This window comes from Ambystoma mexicanum, chromosome 5q, assembly GCF_040938575.1.
Source record: "Ambystoma mexicanum isolate Mex_15411 chromosome 5q, UKY_AmexF1_1, whole genome shotgun sequence".
NCBI classification, from domain to species: domain Eukaryota; kingdom Metazoa; phylum Chordata; class Amphibia; order Caudata; family Ambystomatidae; genus Ambystoma; species Ambystoma mexicanum.
Window position 1 is genome coordinate 994,341,840 of NC_090933.1, and position 14,474 is coordinate 994,356,313.

Here is a 14,474-nt window from a genome sequence, read left to right on the forward strand (position 1 = left end):
TCAAATTAATATTGTTAAATAAGTTTGCCTGGACAAAACATTAGCACGTGCTCACTAATCAGTCAATGTTGTTGTTTTTGTAAGGTCTTTGGTGTTTTTCTAAGGTATTTATAATTCGAGTTTGTGTTAGGTTTTTGTAATTAAAAGTGTTTGTGAGGTCTTTTCAGGTACACTCTTTTGACACATTTTATAAAAAAAAATAATGAAATAATTATATAAACAGAAATATTTTCTGAACCTCAGCGCATGGTAGTGTCTGGATTTCTTTTTCTTGACTCAAAGCATTCTTAATCACACTTTTAATATACAGGCAGAGGAGAGAGCACGCCAAACCATCCTTAGGGGCATGTAATGTTGGCAAGTGGGCAGAGTGCACATCAATGTCATGATGCCTACCCCCGGGCATCCGGATCAAGCCCATCAGCTCCGGGAGCAGGCATCCAGACATTTACAAAAACCCCAGCAGCCCCAGCTAGAGGCTGTCTGGGTTCAGTCCTGGTGCTCATAATAAAAATCAGTCCTGGCGCCATAGGCGCCAGGCTCATAGACATTACTTACCTCATGCAGACCATGCTGCAAATAAATCCAAGCCAAAGTGAGGCCTGGATGGGTCTATTTTACTACAGGGACTATTTTTTACTCGGCTGTGGTCCTGGGGAACTTCTTTCCTGGGACTACTTTGGAGGCTATTTAAACCACGCCTGAACAGCAGCACATGCTTCGTGTTATTCTGCATCCAGCAGCGGGACTCTCACCGTGCCTGCAGCCAGCACCCAGTCTTCTGCCATGCCCACCTCGAATCCGGAGCTCCTAGAATAAAGAGGAAGAAAAGGACAAGGTTAGAAAACAAACTTATTTCAAATTTCTCACCTGATTCCGGATCCATTTCATCTCCCGACCTGGAAGTACATCAGTCCTGCACGCGTCGCTTCGCCAGCTCCAGCACGGCGCCATACTCACCAGTTCTCACAGCATCTTTCGATCCGGCACTGTCTCCATCATTTCTTCGCCGTACTCCGGCACCTAGGGGCACAAGAATAACAAGGTGAGCCAAGGGAATCAACAAATACCTCTTACCACCATAGACTTACCTGATTTACCACCGGCGGTATTATTCTCCATATCTACATATGCCGCATCTGTAAAGAGGGAGAAAAACAACACGTTAACGCGTGTAATAGTTACCGGATAGCGTTGGGTAACACAGACTCTTACCTGAACACCAGCAGCAGCTACGAGACCTTCTTCTCACGAACTCAGTTGCAATTTAAGGAAGGAAGGGGACAAGAGTGAACATCGGGCACATTGAACTCTTTGAACTTGATACTTACCAATCCCACCTGGGACTTCAGAGTCAATGCTTACCGGAACTCTCCCAACGCCTTCAAACCAGTGAAGTAACTGGTATCTACGCGCCCCTGCAAGGCACGCAGGATGGAGAGCTCATCTTTTACAAACATAAGGTGAGGCTACTAAGGGGATATCGGAGGTGATTAGTGGGGGAGAGCGAGAACAGTTGGGAGGCCATCACTAAAACCCACAGGTGGCTAATCCCTGTCTCCACTTGCAGGAAAATACTTCTTCGGGTCCAGCAGACAAGACTAGGCGGGCCAGTCCAGACAGTCATCTCTGCACTATGCATCACGTTGACGGAGACCGCAGCTGTCCGGGTCCGATCGACACCCCTGTGGGGTCCAGGTGAGCGTAACAATCAATTAATTCTTAGTTTAATTTTATAGATGGAGGAGAGACAATAGCAAAACATGCTCACACACTTCTTATTTTGGTGGATGGATAGGGAGCATGCCAAAGCATTCTTAGTCATGTTAATTTTATAGACGAAAGCACTTCAAAGCATTTTTTGGCATGTCATTATTACAGTTGCGAATAGAACACACTAAGGCTTTCTTAGTGACAAGTTAATTTAAGAAGTTGAGGAGAAAGCACACCAAAACATTCTTAGCGGCAAGTATTTTCTGTAGGTGAGAAAAGAGCACACCAAAGCATTCTAAGTCATCATTTCCTTTCATAGACTGAAGAGAGAACATGCCATAGCATTCTTAGTCACAGGTTAATTTGATAGGAATAGTATAGAGCATGCCAAATTATTCTTTGCCACACATTCATTTTATTGGCAGGGAGAGAGCATGCCAAAGCATTCTTATTCATACTTTCATTTCATCAGCTAGAGAGCATACCATAGCCCTCTTAGTCACAGGTTCATTTTATGGGCATATTAGATGCATGAAAAAACATTATTAGCTGTATATCATTGTTGTAGGTGGAAAGAGAACATGCCAATGCATTCTTATTCACATGTTCATTTTTATAGGAGAGCATGCCAAATTATTCTTTGCCGCACATTCATTTTATTGGGTGGGTTTACTTTGAATACTGCAATACGTCACTGCAGAATAATCCATTCAGGATCTCTAGGGAGAAATCCATCCAATATCACTGGAGATAAATCCATCCGGAGATCGAAATCAACCCAAGATCACTGGAGAGAAATCCACCCAAGATCACTGGAGAGAAATCAACCCAAGATCACTGGAGAGGACCCATCAGAGATCACTGGGGAGAAATGGCTGGGAAAGAGACCGATGAGTCTGTTTGCAGTGGTGTCTGACTGCTACTGAGGAGGCGAGGTGAAGCCAAATACACCTTCAAACTGCCTGGTGGAGCGGAGTGAGCGGATTGAGAAGAGTATTGCCGGTGCCATGCTCAGGGGAGTTGCTAGGTCTGGAAAAGACCCGGGGCTAAGCTGCTGTCGGAACTGTTGGGACTGTGGGCTAGCTAGTCTTTTGGCTGTAGCTCCTGAGATTCTATCCGGGGCTACAACCAAAAGATCAGGGGCTAAAGCCACCTTAGCCCCCCCCCAGCAACGCCCCTGGCCATGCTAATCCTCTTTTTTCTGATCTGCAGTTTGATTGCAGTGGTGACTGACTGCTACAGAGGAGGCAGAGCATAGTACACATTCAAAACCGCCTGGTGGAGCAGAGTGAGCAGAGTGTTGCTGGTGCCGTGCTAATCCTCTTTTCTCTGATCTGCAGTCTGTTTGCAGAGGTGACTGACTGCTACTGAGGAGGCGGAGCCAACTACACCTTCAAACTGCCTGGTGGAGCGGAGCAAGCAGAGTGTTGTCGGTGTTCCGGGGGGTAGCACGAGGGCAAGCTCTGCTTGAATTGTAAGTACCGCTGGCAATCAAAATAACGTGACTGTTTTGTGAGAAGTACTAAAGGTATAAGCGGGTCGGGACCCGTTCAGTAAATCTTTTTGCAAATCAGGACCTGTAAATGGCGGGAAAAACCGTGAGCAAGACGAAAGTAGCAAGAAAGCACCAAGGAAAGCCCTATGTAAAAATATCCACAACCAGATCTCGAGCAACGCTCACTGAACCTGAGAGGTCTCTGGCTGCACAAAGGGGAAGGCAGACCAAAGCAGAGGAAATAAGGCACACGGTTAACCGTGGTACGATCAAAGCCTTTATTCACCGCGAAGCAGGTATTACTTTAAACAATGGAATGCTCAAAGAGCCTGATGTAACGCTCACCTGATTCCCGTAGAGGCGCCGGTCTTGACTGGGCGTATACCGTATCTTCAAAGGTGATGCGTAACACACGGCTGGCTCTTTGGGCTGGACCTCTGTGCACTGTATGTCTGACTCGAAGGGTAAGATGTCTGCAGATAGAAAATATGGGATTAATGAACTGGGTTATTGAATGTCTCTCTCTTCTTCCCTTTCTCTTCTCCTGTAGAACCCCGAAGGTTAACGCTCTCACCTTAGGTAAGTGAACGCCGTGCTCTCCATCTGCCTCGGGGCAGGGTGCTGTAACCAGTTTCTTCACTGGATAAGGGGAGCAGGCCTCTTGACTTCAGAGGACTGCCGTCCGTCGTTTACTGCACGAACGGTAAGTTTTGAGTAATTCTAATGTCTTTAAAGTCTTTAGTAATGATGTCTCTTGTTTTGCAGGGTTCCGGCGATGGTGGATGACGGGCTGAAGTGAGTTGAAGATGGAGCCCGTGTGATGAATAGAAGCGCCTGGAAGCACGTAAGTAAGCGCTTGTTGCCTGCTTCACGATGCGCTCTAACTGTCTTTTTATTTTGCAGGTATAAGTTCGGAGCGGCTGCAGGGTGCCGGAATACCCACTGGGTTAGATGTGGAAAGGAGTAATGGCACGTGAGTATTAAAGTTCCCCAATGTCTTTAAACGCACCTTGTTTTGTCTTTCAGATGCGGGATGCAGCGCCGAAGGCCTCCGGAGCGTGCGAAGAGTTGGTAAGCTTTTGTCTTTCAGATGCCGGAATGCAGCGCGAGGCGTTGGTGACAGCCGATGGACCAGGTAAGTGAAGAGCTGTCACTGAAGACCGTAATGCTAACCTGTTCTTTCTTGTCTTTATAGGTGTTGCTGAAGACTGGATTCAGGATGGTAAGCCTTTTTCCTTAGGCCCAGGATCAGATGCAGAAGACACGATGAGCGTTCTGCTGCAGAGGATGCAGAATAACGCAAAGCAAGATTCATCCATCGGGTGTGGTTTAAATAGCCTCCTGTAGTGCTTAGGTGTCTCCTTCCACAGCCACGCCTAGGTAAGAAAAGAGTTCCTGCTTTCCAGAAGAGTTCCAGTGTTCTGAACCTAGGGAGTGGCTCCTGCCCCACCCAACAGGAAAAGTAGTTCCAAACAGAAGAGGATCAGAGGCTCAACTGGCAGGCAAGTAAGCAGCATGGTCTGCTGCAGGTAAGTCCACCCAAGCATTATGAGCCCGGCGCTTCCAGCGCTGGGACTGGGCATATTTATGAGCCTGGTGCCACTGGCGCCAGGACTGGGTCCAAAAGGTCCCAATTGGGACTGGTTGGCACTCGGAACCTGGGTTATGGATCTGCTTCCAAGGGAGTTGGGAAAACCCTGACCTTTTGGAAGCAGAGATCATGACACCTGAGCAGATGTCCCAGAGATCAAAAGAAAACCTTGAAAACTTTGATCACACATGGACAGACTGTGGAGGGATTGATAACAATTCCCTATTGGATTTGTGCTACACCCACCATGACACGTTACAAACGGGACTCTTTCAGCCTAAGGCACCAAAGGAGGGGGGCATCATAAGTGGGCAATCAGTTAGCCTGCCTGTACAGATATGGGCTATCCCATCACCTGGACATATGCATATGCCGGTCTCGGTTCCCTCACAAAGGATGTCAACTACACCTGTGCTATTCCCATCAAATGACGGCCGTGAAAGTACTGAAACACACAGAAATGCAAATCTGAATTGTAATACGTATAGTCAGTCGGACTGTGCCGTAGGTATAAATACCCTGCAGTTTTCTGTAAAAAGCTTGTTGAAGCTGTGTGGTACAATACTGCAAGAATTACATTCACAGAGTGACACAATACAATCTGTGGTGGAGGAATTCCAAAAAAAGACAGCGTTATCAGAACAAGTAGAGAAAGTGGTGGGGATTTCCATGCCCGGAACTACAGAATTGCCAGGGTTAAACCAAGAAGTCTAGATTGGCGCATCAGAAACAATAGAGGACGCTACAATTTTTCAGACATGAAAGCAATGAAGAATGGCAAAGAAACGGCTTAACAACCTCAAGAAGCAAGGGGACCGGAAGAAATCTGAGGCCCTCAGGTGTCCCCTCCAATCAGGTGCAAATGACCCTTTAAATTCTACCGTCAACTGAACAACTCAACCACGGACGCAGAGAATACAAAGAAAAGAGTCAATACGACTAAAGAGGACGTAGCGGGCTCCGGGAACACAGACCAGCTGGATACTGCGTGACAAAAGAACAGATTTTATTGAGGAGATAGCGTCTGATGAATCTTGTTGCCTTACTGACCCCTCGCTAAGCATTGTGAGTAAGCCTGTTGGTGCCAAAGTCGCTAAGGCCATGATGAATGGACATATACAAAAGTTTCATCCCACCAGTAAGACAGGGGAGTCACTGATCCCTCCTGTGATGGTTCCACCACCCCTTGACCCAAAAACATTCACGATCGACAAAGTACAGCATGATGGAAGAGGCAATAGAATTAATCGTGGTGATCTTAGAAGCATTCTGCAAAGAATTCCTTACTTAAGAATGTTCAATTCGTCTGACTTTGTGGAACCATTAATGAACAAAAGTGGGAATGTATTTCATATACACTGTGGGCTGCCTGAAATAGTAAAACTTATTTGTAACTCATAAGACTACATTATTCAGCTTTGGTTTGAATTGGATAAAGAAATTGACACAATGACATTGAATGGTTGCTGTGATAAATGCCAGGCCCACATTGTGATGGATAAGCCGGGGAACAAAAGGGGAAAGAGGCCTATTTATCCATAAATGATAATGAAAAAGGGTGGTCTTGGCTTAAGGGTTTACTACGCATGCAAGGTATAGAATCTAAATGAACCACTAAGATTGCAAGTTGGAATACCAGAGGTCACACACATTTATTGAACCAGTCAGGCTCCCTGGAAGCTCTAATGAAATATGACATCTTAATGCTCCAGGAAGGTTGCCAGACATTTGGTCGAAAAAAATTGGTCGACCAGACAGATGGTCGAACCAATTTGGTCGAAAACCAAATGGTCGAATTTTTTTTTTTTTATTTTAACCCTTTTTTTTTTTTTTTTGGGGGGGGTCCCCCCAACCCCCTTTTTTTCTCTAAAAACCCCTTTTTTTACTAATGAAAACCCGAAAAATAAATATATAAATAAAAAAAAAAATCCGACCATTTGGTTTTCGACCAAATTGCGTCGACCAAATGGCAGTCGACCAGTTTTTTTTCGACCAGTTGACTGGACACCCTCCAGGAAACCTGGCTGACTTCTGGTACAGCGGTTGATGGGTTCCAGGTTTACGAGGAGTCAGCAAAGCAAGGACCCTGGGGAAGACCATTTGGAGGGTTATTAATTGGTGTTTCAAATGTTTTCAGCCCTAAGAGGTACCATGTGCCTACGGAAAGTGGAAATGTAATGGCAGTAGAGGTAAAATGTTCAAAGGAAACTGGCATTGATAAACTACTAATCATTAAATTGTACTCCCCGCCAGGACATTTCTTTGTGAAGCACAAGAAGAAGTCCTAGCAAACTGGGACGGCATCCAAAGCCAAGGGGCAATTTTAATGGGCAGGGACTTTAATGCCAGATGCCGGCATACCTCCAAAGGACCAGTATATAAGAATGTCTTCCTGAAAAGTGAAATGTTGCAAGACATGGGTAATGCAAATGGGAAAAGGTGGTTGGCCTTCATGGAAGACTGGAAACTCACACTCTTAAATGACAGAGTGAGGGGAGATGTTCCTGGTCAATCTACTTGGGATCTTGTAAAAAGTAAGGCCATGCTTGATTATCTTTTTGGTAATAACATTCTCATGAAGAGTATTTTCATACATGAGGTGATCACTGGCTTAAACAGTGACCATTCTGTACTCTCATTGACAATAAAACCCCAGGGGGATGTCGACCTGTTGGTGACAAATGGATTACACTGTAATCATGCTGGAAGTCGCATCCACTGGACAGTTGCTAACTTGCAGAAGGCCTCCCAAGTAGCTATCAGGGTCTCCAATAGTGAAATTGAGGCGCTTGTAGGCCTAACCCCAGATGAATTTGAGGACTGGCTAAAGAGAGTTGGCGAAGAAGCGTGTGCGATAAAAAAGTAGTTGTTTGGCAACTGTAAATAGCAAATCGTTTAAAACGTTTGATATTGCTATTTGGGATGCTAAGCAAAAACTATGCAGAGATATAAAAGCTTTCAAAGGGGACAATTTGAATCAGCAGGAACTAATACCATTAGTCAAAAAGTAGAAAACCAGTTATCGAAATTGGCTTAGATACTGGAAAAACTCCACTAGGAATGCTCAGTGGCAACAAATGCCGGGGGCACTTGTATCCAAGACCTCTCGCTCCATATGGCAGATCCTAAAGCAAGCTAAGGGCAGTAACACCGAAATGATCGTCAACCCAATTGACAAGGAAACTTGGGAAAAACATATAAAAACCGGTGACTGCTCGGGCCCCTGGTGTACCCAACAGACTCGACCCCTATGCAGTCATGGCCGTTGAATATTACGCTAGATTGTATGATTGATTTAAAAGCAAAGCTCAAGAGCTCACGACACCTGGACAAAATGGGTTGTCCAACTTGGTGTTCAAAAACTCCAAGGATGCCTGGGCTGTTATGTCCTGGTCTGGGGGCATTAGTGACAGCGTTGCCTGGCAGGGGCTCTGTCATGGTGGAGGGCCCTGCAGGGCAGGCCCTCTGTCAGCTACGCAGCACCAGCATGGTGCTGCTGAATAACAACACGGGACACTGTCTGTAGTTACTCTGAGACTGAATTCGCGGGAGACCGCCCATTCCTATTTATTGGATATTTTCACCTGGCTACTGCCACGAGCTCCTGGGAGATACCATGCTCCCAGGAGGGGTGACACATTACACTCCTCCTATTTCATAGGGAACAAACAAATGACATGCTTCACTGTATATTTAAACCTATCACAAACCTCCACGCTTGGGACAGTTGCACATACAACTGACCCTTTATTAACCTGGGTGAGTGAGATCTAAAACCACTGAACGGCACCAATGAGAGCTCCTGGCACCAGATAAAGCATTTCCACACATACGGATGTTCACAACTTTACATTGCCCATTGACTGGGCCACTTTAAGCAAGTCCAGGTTTGCAGGCTCCCAGTCTTCATGGGGATGTCTATGGTGTCCATCTTGCACACTAGTGGAGTTGCAGGAGACCAGTTCATGCTTTTCATCAATAACAGTTCCAGACAGTCGCTCCACAGTTCACGGGCCAGCAAAGCCGCACCTGCGGGGCCCAGGGGCCACATCGGCCTAGTCCATGTACAATGGGGGGGACACCAGTGGCAGGGTACTGGTGACGGGGCGCCAGGCCACTCATTACACTTCCTCTTCCTCCCACGTCGGGGCAGCTGGTAGAGAAACACCGGTGGCAGGGTGTCTGGGCCACATACCTAGGAGGGCGCACAAGCACTCATGAGAGCTGCAACCTTTCCTCTCTCTGCTCTTTCTTTTCTTATCTTCCTTTCCAGTCCCCGACCATGGGCCCAGGAACCTCAACAGGCCATAATGTTGTACTGGACTTCGTCCACGTTGATGCCTTCCATTTGCACCGCTGATGGCGCAGTAACGTTATCTACACTGTTGTCCACTTCACTTGCTCATATATGGAGGGAGGGGAGGCCTCGTGTAGTATAATGGTGCCTGAAGGAAGACAGGAGCCAGGCAGGTTTTTCACCAGGACTTTATTTTCATCAGATCTGGATCAATGAGGCATGGAAAATGTCCAGTATTAACAGGGCCAAACGTGGCCAACAGGGGTTTGGGTGCCGTGGCTTTCTTCCGCTATAAAACTCATAAACTAACTCCCGTGCTCGGAGGAGCCGGGAAGACGCTGCTCTTCGCGTCCTCAGCTCGTCCCGTAATCGCGCGTAGCGCGCGGGGGCGGAGCTGGTCGCGCGAGCGAGGTCTCGCGAGAGCGGGGCTCTCGCGATACCTCTACACACCTCCCTTTTCCCAAAAGCAGAGCGGGTTCACTGTACTACATAGTCATTGTATCTCACCGGTCTTCTGTGCTCCCTTCGGGGCCTCTCACTGATTACAGGGCATGGTCTCTGCTGCTCTGGTTCAGGACTTTCACATGGTTCTTCCCGTTCCACTACGGTTGCGTCTCTTTCTCCTTCGCCTCCGTCTGCCTCTTGTTCCTCGTTTCTCCAATTATCTCTTTCAGTTTCTAAGTGGGGTGTCTCTCGGGTCCTCGCTTCATCTTGCCTTTTCTGGTATAGTGCTACCCTTTCCAAGTTCCATGAGCGCCCGTCTTCCGTGCGGACGTGATTTGTCCCTTGGTGAGCTACTTTTATGGGCCTACTGTAACGGGAACCCGTGGCTTGGTCCTTTCTTGGCAGTTTGATTTTGACCCAGTCCCCTTCTCTTATGTTGGGCGCTTGCTTCGTCCTTCTTCTTTCATCACTCCACTCTTTCATGCGTTTCTTGTTTCTCTCCATGCGCCATACTACTTCACTCATGTCAACTGCTTCATCTTCCCTTACTTTCGCCAGCCATGGAGGAATGAGGGTGGATGCCGCACTCCTCCCTCTCAACATTTTGAATGGGGATATTTGAGTAATTCCATTTGGCGTAAGCCTGTGAGCCGCTATGGCTTCTTTGACGGTTTTGAGGGGGTTCATTCCTGACGCTGTTGCCAGTTGGATGGCCCCTTTTATGAACCTGTTCGCCCTCTCCACCAGTCCATTTGCTTGTGGGTGATACAAGGCCGCTTTCTTTTGTTTGATGTGGTTCTTTCTCAAAAATGCTTCCATATCTTTGGATACTAGTTGCACTCCATTGTCTGTGACGACTTCTTTGGGGAAACCTTCCCTTTGGAATATTTCAGTGAGTACCTCTATGACCGTCTCTGTGGTTATGTTCGGGACAAACTCGGCTTCGACCCACTTGGATAAGTAGTCGACCAGCACTATGCCATATTTATGTTCCGTTTCCATCGCCTCCAGGGGCCCTATGAAGTCAATGCCCACTTTGGACCATACCGCTTCTGGTATCTCCGTGGGAATGAGAGGCGCTTGTCGGACCTTAAGTCTTTTGTCACTGTTTAGGCATTCATGGCAGCGCTCTATCATGGCGCGTATTTCCTGATCCATGGACGGCCACCAGTAAGCTTCTCTCACCCTGCGGCGAGTCATCGTGTTCCCGAGGTGCCCCGCGTGGGCCCTGCAGAGTATGGTGCGCCTCATTCCTGTGGGGGGGATGATCTGATCCGTTTTCATGATTATTCCCTCCGTTTCCGACAACTCATCTTGCACCTTCCAATATGCTCTCATGCCCTCCGGCAGCATTTTCTCATGGGGCCAGCCTTCTTTGATCCAATTGCGTATCTTGGCCATGATTGGGTCCTTCCCGTCTTCTTCTTCCCAGTGTCTTTCACTGAGTTCCAGGTAATCTGGGGCCCTTATGTCTGATATGGATGCGACTATGCATTCCCCTTGTAGGAATGTGGTAGCCCTTTCCTTGTTCTCTGGCAGTCTCGACATGCAGTCGGCTTGCGAGTTTTTCCATCCTGATATGTGATGGATTTCAAATGTGTATTCTTGTAGTTTTGCTGCAATGCGAGCTAGCCTGGGCGTGGAGGTTTTGGTGCCTCCCGGGCTGAGCATGTGGATGAGCGGCTTGTGATCTGTCACCAGCTTGAACTTTGTGCCCCACACATATGTTCTAAAATGTTCGACTGCCCATGCGCATGCCAGCATTTCCTTTTCAATCGTTGAGTAATTCCGTTCCGCCTCTGATAGTGCCTTCGACGCGAAGGCCACCACATGTTCGGTGTCACCTCTCCTCTGCGTCAGCACTGCTCCTAATCCGTATGCACTGGCGTCAGTGGTAATGACCGTATCCCACTCTGGGTTAAAGGGTTGCAGACATGGAGCTTTCATGATGTGTTGCTTTATGGTGTCCATCGCCCTCTTCTGAGGTTCCCTCCAAGAAAATTCTGTCCCCTTTTTGAGTAGATCGCGTAGGGGTGACGTGGTTTCTGAAAACTTTGGTATAAATTTCGCGTAATACTCAGCCAATCCCAGAACAGACCTCACCTCTTCTTTGGTGGCTGGTTCAGGAGCTTTGGTGATGGCTTGCATCAGATTTTCTTTCGGGCTGATCCCCTTTTCCGAAATTCTGTACCCCAGATATTCCACTTCTTTTACTCCAAACGAGCATTTCTCGTGGCGTAAACGCACTCCTGCATCTTGTAGTTTGTTGAGAACCACTTTGAGGGTGGTATCATGCGTCTGCTTGTCCTTTGCATAAACCAATATGTCATCCTGAAAATATACTACATTTTCGACTTTCCTGAGTAGGACGTCCATCATGCGCTGAAAGGCCGACGCAGCCGACGACAACCCGAAAGGCATTTTAGTGAATTGAAACGTGCCAAAGGGCGTGATAAATGCGGTAAGTGGTTTCGAATCTTCATGGAGCTGTATCTGATGATATGCATTTCTCATGTCAAGCTTTGAGAATATTTCGGCCTCTTTCATTAATAATATGAGTTCGTTTATGCTTGGGAGCGGGTAGTTGTCCGTGATGATTTCTAAATTCAGGCTGCGCAGGTCTATGCACACCCTTAATTCCTGTGAGTGGGGTTTCTTTATCAGGACGACTGGGCTCAGCCATTCGGACGCTTCAATTTCTTCTATCACTCCTTCCCTCTTCATTTTGTCCAGCTGTTGCCTCAGGGTGTCCCTTGCTGTGGCCGGTACTGGTCTCACCCGGTGCTTGACAGGGACGGCATTTCTTTTGAGCACGATCTTGTGAATGAAACTTTTAATGTGCCCCGGCTCCTCCGAGAAAAGTGTGGGGTAATCGCTCTTGACAACAGATTCATTTCTCGTATGGACTGATAGGACTTGATCTTCTGTGCTGGGATCCAGTCTGATTTTTAACTTGTCTTGATCATCCCAGCCCAATACTGCAGGCCCTTCATGGCTGAAGTAGACTCTGGTGACGGTTTCCCTTCCTTTGAATTCGACTTTTCCGTTGATGTACCCTAAAAGTTCGACTGAGGCCCCGCCAAACACCGTGGGCTTGTGTCGTGTGGTGAGCACTTCCACTTTCTCTTTACCCACCATGTCTTTATATGTCTGAAGGGGTAGGATGGTGAGGTCCGACCCGGAATCTGCCATAACCCGAGTCTCTCTTCCATCGATTCTGATGACGCAGTGAGGCTTCTCTCTCCTGGCTCGGGTGCTGTTCACCATTATGACCGTGGGTCTCCCCTCCTCATCTGACGAGGATTCCCTTTCCTTTGTGTGGTCTGTGGTGAGGCTCGCGACTTTCTTGTTCCTCCATCGACACACTATCGAGAAGTGTCCTATGCGTTTGCAGATTGAACATTCCTTGTCTCTGGCTGGGCACTCTCTGTCATATGCCAGGTGTTTGGTGCTGGAGCACCTATGACACTTGAGGGGTTCTCTCTTGCTGTTTCTTGACTCTCTCGTGTCTGGAGCAGATTTTTCCTTTCTTGGACGGAATCCAACTGCTTGTATTTCAGTGGGGACTTGGGCACCTGTAAACTCTTTCCTTCTCCCCGCGGTTTCCTCTACCGCTCTGGCAATTTCCACGGCTTTTTCTAACTGTAACTCTTTTTCGAGGATGAACTTATCCTGGACTTTGCGACTGTTGGTATGGACGATTAGCATGTCGCATATGCGGTTTTCCGCGTCGGTACCGAAGTTACACAGGGCTGCTAGTTCCCTTAATTTCGTGACGTAGTCATCGACGGGTTCGGACTGCTCCTGTTTCCGAGTGTAGAACCTTATTCTATGGAGTACAGTGTTCTCTTTGCTGGCGAACCTCTTAATGATTCTTCTAACGGCCTCCATGAACACATCGTCATTGACGTCATCTACTGGTATCGGGGTAAGGCCCTCGAAAATTCTTTGCCCTTCCACCCCTAAGGCGTTAAGTAACATGGCCCTGCGTCTCACTGCTGAAAATCCAGATCCACCCATTGCCTCCACGTAGGTCGTGAACAGGGGCTGCCATTGTGGCCTAGGAATGGCAGGCCTACCTGGTGTCTGTAGAAAGGGTGGAGGCGGTGTGGCTCCCTGCATGTTTCTGCGCGGTTCTTGTGGTGATCCTCGTCGCCAATTTATGTAGTATAATGGTGCCTGAAGGAAGACAGGAGCCAGGCAGGTTTTTCACCAGGACTTTATTTTCATCAGATCTGGATCAATGAGGCATGGAAAATGTCCAGTATTAACAGGGCCAAACGTGGCCAACAGGGGTTTGGGTGCCGTGGCTTTCTTCCGCTATAAAACTCATAAACTAACTCCCGTGCTCGGAGGAGCCGGGAAGACGCTGCTCTTCGCGTCCTCAGCTCGTCCCGTAATCGCGCGTAGCGCGCGGGGGCGGAGCTGGTCGCGCGAGCGAGGTCTCGCGAGAGCGGGGCTCTCGCGATACCTCTACACCTCGCCTCACTTATAGCTTGTGTGGGCCCAGGGATCCTTTCAGGGCCTGTTCTGTGGACATACGGGCAGCGCCGGCACAGAGCACACATTTATTTATTTTCACCGCTACCCTTGCCTCACCTGCGCTCTCTCGGTAGGCTGGTTTGATGCAGGTCCTTCCTGCAAGCGATTCGTCCCTTGCTCCAGGGACTGTCTTCACCTCTTCAGGGCTGCCGCAAACACAAGTGGACTCGCCCGCTTCGTTCGGTTGCTTGGGGCGGCCGTGTGCGGACACAAAGTTCTTTGCTGCCCCTCCACTCAGTGCGCCTCTGGCCCACACACCAGGGGCACCCGTGGCCACGAGACAGGCCACAGCGTTGTGTGGGCTTGCCACGGCGGGCCTCCTTGACCTGGCACCACACCCCCTGGCACCGCGGCCGATGCCGCTCACCGGCGCTGCTCAGCTCCTCACCGGT